This window comes from Merops nubicus, unplaced genomic scaffold, assembly GCF_000691845.1.
Source record: "Merops nubicus isolate BGI_N331 unplaced genomic scaffold, ASM69184v1 scaffold2941, whole genome shotgun sequence".
NCBI classification, from domain to species: Eukaryota; Metazoa; Chordata; class Aves; order Coraciiformes; family Meropidae; genus Merops; species Merops nubicus.
Genome location: NW_008588826.1, coordinates 22,550 through 31,774, shown reverse-complemented (window position 1 = coordinate 31,774; position 9,225 = coordinate 22,550).

Below are 9,225 nucleotides of genomic sequence, written 5' to 3'. Positions count from 1 at the left end.
AAAGTTTAAGTCAGAAAAATATTTAACGTTAATGGCCAGATGTATGTTATCAAGACTGTAATAGTTTATTAATTTGTTTGCTGCAATGTTTTTAAACCAGACATCCTAGATAAATAGCATTGTGTTTGCTGTGCTTAGTCAACTGTACTGATAGGGGAAGGTCTGTTACAGCTGTTCTCATTAGTGCCTTGGATTTTACTGGAAAAAAAAATCATTTCAGTCATTATACACAGGAGTCATTCAGGAATGCTTCTAGAGAAGGTCTACATATCTTTTGATTCACTACACCATCTTTATTTATCGCTGTCTTTCCTAAAGACACCATGTCAATGTTCCTGTGAGAATGTCCTCCAATGCAGTGAAAGCATTAGCATGCACTAATCTCTTATAAATTGCTTTTTACTGCTTTTGATTTCCTGAAATGTGATAAGTAAATAAAACTGCAGGCTTTGCTTCCTTTGCTGGTTTTGTGTGGGTATTGTTTTTATTTACTTTATTTAAAAATAAATGCAGGCCGGCACATTCACACACAATTTAAAGTTTCAGCTTGAGTTCCTTGCTGTTGCAGGCTGTATTTTATCCAGCACAACCATTAATGTAGCGACTCTTTTCTAATGGCTAAGACACCTTGCACACTTTCTCCTTTTGCTCCCTGTCACCGCAGCACTGGCAGGCATCATTAGTGCATAAAATGCATTTAACCTTGGGCTTCCTTGGTGGTATGGAGTGACAGAGGTTTCTGCATTTGGTACCCAGCAGCATGGGCTGGGTTTCTTAGCTTTCAATGCTTTGATGAGCTCTTCTGCAACAAAATCATCCTAATACCTGAGAAACTGCTGCTAATTTTCAGCCTAATGTCCAGTTTATACCTCTTTTAGTATGTACCTCTTTTATTCTTCTGTTAGCTGTTTTGCCTGCCTGTTTACCTTGTTGTAGTTACAGGTAGCATCACAGTTGCCTATCAAGCTAAACATCTCAGCTTCTCTGTTCTTCTCTTGTAAGATATGCATTTCTGGATTGTTGTGGAAGCATTTCTCTGCCCTGTTCTGGTTTGCGAATCTCTGTTTTGAATTTTAAAGATATTATCACATGCAATTTTTGAAAGAAAGCCCTTGTACAGTGGCATCGATACTCTCCAATCTACTGAAAGTGCCTTGATTGATGTTTCCCCACATTACATTTGTTTCTTTCATAGCTGAATCCTACAGACCATACATTCTCCACCTTAGTAATTTCTTATTGATGAGTTCTCAGCTTATTGCAGAAGTTTTTGCAGTTAGATCCCAAGAGCAGAATCATAATATTTTTTCGTTCATGGGGGACTTAGTTCACATTCTTGTCACCATTTGTAACAAGAGAAACAAAAAGAAATCGATTTGTTTTGGGGTAGTTATTGCAATTCTCCTCTATGCTGGCAGTGACACCCCACATTGCTGACTCTCATTAGCCCACTTGTTTGTTCCAAGGTTGTTAAAGGGGATGCTAAACTAGACCTATCCTTTAAAAAAATCCAGTAGCCAAGCTCCTCACTGTCTGACATCCTTCCCTTTAATGCTTCTTGTTGCTGTTTTTCCTAACCAGCTGCCTACTCACCACCTACTACTTTCTAAACTGACAAATGTTTTCCACTGAAAATGCTTTACTGAAATCCACCTGTAGGAGGCTGGATGAATTTCTTCTGTCATTGTCAGAACCTGGATTATTTTATCATGCCAGCCTAGCCTTGAGAACTCTTTGAATTTTAGCCCATTTTTCCCTTATATACATTTTACTCATTAACCTCCATTTCAGAATTTGTTCTAAATTCTTCCATCTTCCTGAGGTCAGGCTTGCAGGACTGCATTCATATTACTTTCTTACTCTTGATGAGGGCATTACATATACTGTTCTCTAGTCAAATGATATCACTTACAGACTAATATAAAAATACTTGTTACAAGACCATAGCAGACTATTATTTCTATGAAGCATGATTATTATGGAGCTGTGAAAATGAAAGGTGTCGTTTTGTTTGGGTTTATTTTCTGGAAGGAACTTCTCACCATGGTAAGATGAGAGAACTCAGTTGTTTGCTATATGGGTGAGAAAACCTAGGGTGTTTTTTTTATTTATCTTTTTAATGCATGCATTGGTTTTCAGTTCAGTGACTGTTTACAAAACCAGATCTTCTTGGAATAAAAGTGAAACAAAATGGAAGATATAGGGGTTTCCATTAAAAAAGAAGAAAAAGAAGAATCATCGTCATTATGTACGAGAAAGGGAAATGACTTTGGTATCTCACTTCTCACCAGCTGAGTTGGTAATAGAAATTGAGAAGCACTGAAATAATGTTCTTAAGGGGCTGTGCTTTTTCTTGTATTTTAACATTTCTTGAGCAGTCAGCAACTGTCTTGAATGGGAACTGACATGGCAGTACATGTTATAATCCTTTATTAACATAGGGGGTATGATGATAAATTATGCCACCTACATATTCATTCACAAATTGTAGTCAGCAGAATTTAGTCCCCATATCAGTCTAATGTAATTACTTTGATGGGAAATATTTTTTTTCCCCTCCCCTTTCATTTAACTTCTTTGTTTGATGATGAACTTAATCTTAGAAAGGCAGAATGATGTTTTCAAAGTTGAGATTTGGATGGTATGTTCTCTTTTTAAGAAAAGAGCTGTGAACTAATAGACCCAAGTGATGGGGAGAGCACTGCTTTACGTTTGTGTCATAGGGCTAATACCTCAGTGTCCCCAGGATTAGGTGGTGAATCACTGTCCGTGCACTGATGTGGAAAGGAGAACATGTAATGTTGAGTCACTGGTAGTCCATCCATGAAGGTGTCTGGTAATAAGCTGACATAGGGTAAGTTGCCACCAGATGGTCCAACTATGGACAAAGGCTGTCCTTCAGTTTCACTCCATCTTCCATTTCATTTTTCAGTTTACTGCATGTGGCTTTTATGTCTGATGGAGTCTAAGAGACAGTCTGAATCCTAAGTGTGGTTATCACTTGGATTGCATTGTGTGATCAACTCTAGGATAATAAACATTTCTAAAAGACACATACAGACTTTGTGTAAAAACTCAGTGAAAAAAAAAATATGATTTATAATAACTTCTCAGCCACCAATTTTGCACTGATGGCAGTTAACAAATAGTAGAAGAATATTTTTTGTCTTTGTCACAACCCTATAATGCAGAGCTCATGTACGTATTTAATACATTTTTAAGTAAAAGAGGCAGTTTGATAAATGGTTGGCCCAGTATTGCAATCATACACAGAATGGACAGCTGTACTATCACTTCCCTGTCAGTAACAAAGGGTTTACATCTGCATCAGATGCTAATGTAAATGTCTTTACATCTTCTGTTTGCTTAGGTATAAAATTATTTTGGTAATGGATTCTTTATTGCACTATGCCTTGTGGCTGTGCAACTGATTTAATCTGGTACCTTACCTACCATTTTCTATGGTAAGTAAGAAGATTTTATAGTGTAGAAAGCTGTAATTTAATAACATTTTTGAGGCATTGAAAAGGTGTTTTGCCTTCTAGTTATTTCCAGCAGAGTTTAAATATCTGTATGGATTTGCAGCTGTCTGCGTTTACCCCCTATCCAGGGCTAGACTGTAGCAGTTGCTCTATCACCTGATGACCCCTCCCTAGCTGAGAAGGGGGACTAGGGAAAGCAGAGGACACCTGTGGGCTGAAATGAAAATAGATTTAATTAAACAGCAAGACTAATACCAATGCCAATGTAAAGCATACAAAGTCATATTCAGCAAATGTTCAGCAGTAACAATAAACAGGAAAGTAGTCATTGGGAGAAGAATGTTAAGCAGGCCCCTCCATTTTTGGAGGAGCAGGAGGAGGCCCTTTCCTCAGCAAACTTACCCATTTATAATGAGTGTGACGTTTACAGTCTGGAATGCACCTGTAGCCAGCTCAGGTCAATTCCCTGGCTGACTCCAAAATGCTAATGGTCTGCAGGCCAAGGCTGGCCTATGATTCTGTGCCAGCCAAACCAGGATGGCAAGTAAGTATTGACAGGGACATGTAGCTTCTCATCCACTGGAGTATTGCACCTCAGGAGGAGAAGAGTAACAAACTATTTAAAGTATTTTTTATATTCTTTTTGAAAGATTTCTAATTCTCTTAAGGCAGCACCCAAGTATTTATGCTTTATTGCCCCTCAGGGGCAACCAGCCATTACGTGTTTCTTAGCCAGATCTTATACTTCATTTATGGATGTTCACAAGTTACCTAATAATAAGGAAAATGAGAATGAATTGCCTGTAGACCTTGTAGCCTTTGTGTAGAACTTAAAAAGACTGCAAAGTGCAAGGAAGTATTAGCACTGAACATCAAAAAAAAGTACTGTGCTCTTGCACTCTGCTAAGTAACTAAATGTCCAGATTTGTATTGTGATGTTAGTCTTCTCCTGCTTCTTTTAGGACTAAAGAGCTCTCAGTGAGTTGCAATTCCTTTTGGTACTATACTACATTGTAACAAAATAACTCTGGTAATTGAACTATGTTACATATAAAGATAACTTACTCTTCTATATTAACATTTCTCTGCAGGTATTATTTTCATACTAGTTATAGGAGGGAAAGATTTTCTAAATTACCTAAATGACATCCAGGTTTTATTCAGAATCCGTTTGTAAGTCTGACTTTTAATTAAACAAACAAATTCAAGCTTCAATTTTATAAAACTCACATGAGTTGGTTCCCTCTCTACTTCGCCTTTTAGGGGCAATTTAGTGAGTTGTAATTTTCTCCAAATCCCACGTTTGTTGGTTGTGCACCAGGTGGTTGGCAGTTGAAACTTCTTTGTTTCTGACTAAGGACACTTCAAGAGCCTGAATTCCCAGAGCTGCTAAGCTTGCAGCTCCTGGGTGCTTCAGTTCCCACACTCCTCAGCTCTAGAGTAGTCTAGTAGTGTTGCCCTACTTGAAAGGAAATCCTGAAATTCCTGTTTGGTAGGAAACACCGATAATTTAATTTTTTATTCCTTTAGGGAACAAATGTTCCCTAGCTATTTTCCAAATGGTCGGTATTGTTTATGGAGTAGAAACATAAGAACTCTTGCCCAGCTATTCTCTGAAGTCCCTTAGAGGACTTTTGGAAATCCCATGCTGAGTCTTTGGCTGCATTTAGAAATGATCACAAGCAGGGAGTAGTTATTGCCAAGTTTTCTGTGGCAGGGAGGAGGATAATGTATTGATGAGTTAAATCTGAACTTTTGCTTCATTTTACAATTTGTGATCATTATTATTGCCTACATTAGAATAATTCTCAGAGTTTGGCCTACGGCTACAACTATTCTGTTCCATCTGTTGCAGAGATGAAATTTTAAACAGGCAGAAAAATACCATCCCAACTCAATCCATGTATTACTACATGAAGGCAAGATTTGCTGCTTTACAGTATAAGAAAATTTACTTTGGAAAGAAGGTTTTCTACTCATCTCAGGCGATTTCATGGCCACTTCTCATAATACATTCAGTGCTTTGGAAGAAACAACAGGGCGGCAGGTGGTATAGTGCAGAGAAGGCTCTCGTGCCTGCTGATGCACTAGGTGCATCAAATAAACCTCCACTGGTTTTACTAATACAGTGGTACAAATGATAGAAACTGCCTAAGGCCCTTCCTGTTCCTCTGGAGTGATGGTAACATTGATGGGACCTTGCAACAGCAGAGCAATAAGGGAAAAATGATAGGCAGATAAGGTAGCAGCTGCTGCTCATGAAGTAAAATAGCAAAAGACAGCAAGTGCCTTGTGTTTTGTGTTTCCAGTTTGGTAACTGCACTACTTTGAGGGTTGTGGCTATGTGAATAAAATGTTAGCATCAATATGAAGGGTGTTTTAGGTCATACCCCTTCAATGTTCAGCGTAAAAACTGAAGGGACAAGAACCACATCAGTTCACTTCTATGTGCTCTTCCTTTTTTTGCTATCCTCACTAATAATTTCTCTAACTCCCCTGCCCTCCCTTTTTAAGTGAACTCTCACACCTCCATTGTTTCTCCTGTGGCTTTCTGCTAAGGATATTGTATTCCTTTCCTATGGCTGTTAAAAGTGATGTGCCTTAAATCTTCTTTACAGTGTTGCTCTGCCTGTTGGAAAGCAAAGCATTGACTGTGGATATACTGCAGTTTTGTTTGAAGTGGTAATTAAATAAGAAGCAGTATACTGGGAGGCAGAGTTGCCAAATGCCCAAGAAGGGAGTGGGACTTTTATTCTTTTCATGGTCTTCTGCCACCATTTGCTTAGGAAATTAGAAGGCAGGGCATATCTACCATCAGGAAAGTTCTAAGCAAAGTCTTGTTTTCCATCAAAGCTCTTGTTTGCAGCCCATTACAAAAAGAACAAACCTCAAATGCCACTCTGACTTCAGTTTCCAATGAAGCTCACATCTGACTATTTTCCAGTTTCTTTGACAGCTCAGCATCAGTCCTGACTCCACCCCACACAATTTTAAGATCCTGTTCAATAAGCAGAACAAGTATAAACATGGTTCTGTACTCCAGTTACCCTAGGGGGGAGGAAAGGAAGAGAGGAGGAAAAAAAAAAACCAGCATGGAAAGGCACAACTACATGCTCAGTGGAGTGTTTTAACAAGACAGACCACTTTTCTTTGAATTTGGAGTGTTGCCCTAATTTCAAATTTCTTTACTCTCTGGTCTGTTCTGGCTAGTCCCTGTGTCCGTTCCTTTCATTTTTCTCTTCCCAGTCTACGTTCCCCTCCCTCCACCAGCAGTGCTGACTCCGTTCCTCCTGTTTCTCTCTTGCCTACGCTCTCAGAGGATCATTGGCTCCGTGCCTTGCTCAGCCAGGATAGCATCATGAATACTGCATACTGTTCAAATGTTCATGTCTGATGTGTGAAGATCTAAAGTTAATGCTTCTGTAGATAGGGAGGGAATAGAACAAACCAGAGTCAAGAAAATTACTGTGTTTTCTGAAGGCAGAAAACACAGTGAAAATAGTCATTTGTAAATGACACATATGCCTAGTGAGTGAATCATATGCAGTGTTCTAAAAACTATGGTTTATTATAAAAATCATGTAAAATGGGGACCTCAAGATGATCTGTTTAACCCCCATCTCCAGGGTAGTTCAGCTGTCCTGCGAACATTGTTACCAACAGTCATCTAACCTTCAGAAAGGGATTTCCATTATGGAAATTAAACAGTACCCCTAAGCAGTGTATTTCATTCACTGGTGGTTTCTTATACCTCTGAACGTGGAGGACATTTTACTTCTTCCTTTTTGCAGCAACACTTCATGTACATATTAACTGACTTCTCGGTCTCTCTGTTCCTTGGCGGAGCACCTCTCATTCTGTCGGTGTTTGCTCAAAGGGCCATTGCTCATCTTTGCCTTCTCACCTCTGATTTCTAAGTGGTGTACACTCAGTGAATTTTTTTGAAATATAGACTCCTAAACCGGACAAGCTACTTTGGAGGAGGCTTTGTTAGCTCTTAGCAATGTTATGTTTGGGGCATTTCTCTTCTTCTCCCATCAGTGTGACAGTGTTGACTGATATTTGATTTCTAAGCCATTTTAACCCCCCAGGTCCTCTTCTGTCTCCTAGCTGTTCATTTTGTATCCAGTATTTGTGCAGTTGATTGTTGTGACCTTAGCTCACTGTTAAGATCTGAAGTATAATACTTAGCAATTGTCTTTACTGAGGCACATCCTCTTTATTTCAGACCTATTTTCTTAGGATTGTTTGGGATTCTAATCCTGTTCTCTAGCAGGTTTTGCCCTTTGCAACTTTACGTGATCTGCAAACGCAGAAAGTGCATTACATCATCCAAGGAACTGAAGAAATGTCTGTATACTGTGAGTCTCAGTACGACAACAACCTAGTGATAGTTATGGTTCAAATACAGTTTTTCAACTAGGATTGTGCCTACTTTATATTACTTCTATTCCCTTTGGTTCACTATGAAAGTGTCACATGAGGTAGGTTACTGCATCGTTGGTAGGTTTTCTAGTCATGTCATAGGCATTTGGATTGATGTCTTTTGTGTTGACCTGACCTTGTCACCTACTGATCATCTTCTCCACGTCTGTAGATTAAATATTTATGCTTCTGTTTATGCTTCCTTGTAATTATTTGTTTGGAGGTGTCAGTGTGCAAGAAAATGTCAACCTTTCAATTAATATACTCCTTTCAATTACTATTACTTGCCTCCCCTTTTATTTAGCAAAGCTGGTTTTTGATAGGCTGTTGTTCTTTTTTGCTGTTTGTGATGTGCCCTTTCTATTTTATTCTGGCGTCCTGGGGCAAGGTTCTGACCTAACCTCAGTGCTTCAGTATCTTGGGCTGTCAGGAGAGGTGATCTTCAGTCAGAATAAGCCAAGAGCATTTAAACTGTCTTAAAGTAAATCATCCTAACTGTGCCCCAGGCCACATTTAGGAGGTGGAGCCATCTTTTTGCCCTTTAAGGCAAGCTCAGCAGATATCTGTCTCACTTGGGAAATGAGCTCATTGAGTTTACATGAAGTAGCTCTTTGACTCAACTTTTCCCTCCTTTGAGTCTAGTACTTTTAAAGTGCCTTTACAAAGTTATCTTTATTTCCTTTTACCACACATTATGGAGTGAAGACCTTGCCCCACTGAAATCAGTAAGAGCTTCTGTTAGGTCAGGAATTTCACCCTAGAATTTAAAGTGTGGTTATATTGTGCAAGTGTTAAGTAATGTGCTTCATTTTGCTAAGCTCACCTTTTCTCTCTAACCATTCTTCAGTCAAAACTGAATAGAGAATAAGGAGATCAGTGCATATAGTCTTGATTTTTGTACAGACAAAACCAATGCTACAAGAATTTTTATGTTTTCAGCACAAGGCCACGTTCTCTGCCATCTATTTCATTACATGTTAAATATGATAAAGAATGAATTTGTGTCTCAGTGAACAGTCTCAGGAAATCTCAGCTGAATTGATGACCCTGACATTGGCATTACTTTATCATGTTTTTGCTTTTCCCTCTGTAAAATGAGTATAATGATACTGGTATTTCTTTAAAGCTCTTGGAGATCTTCAGCTGAGAACTTTTGGCTACATTCTGCAAGTGACACTTCCTTACTTTCCAGAAACCATTTTCAGGCTTCCATTAAAATTAAATGTGTTCAGCTTTTTGTACTGGCACTTAGACTTCAGTGTCGCTAGGCCTGTGAGAGCTCTTCTGAAAATGAGTCATGAGAGATGGCCTCTTCCTT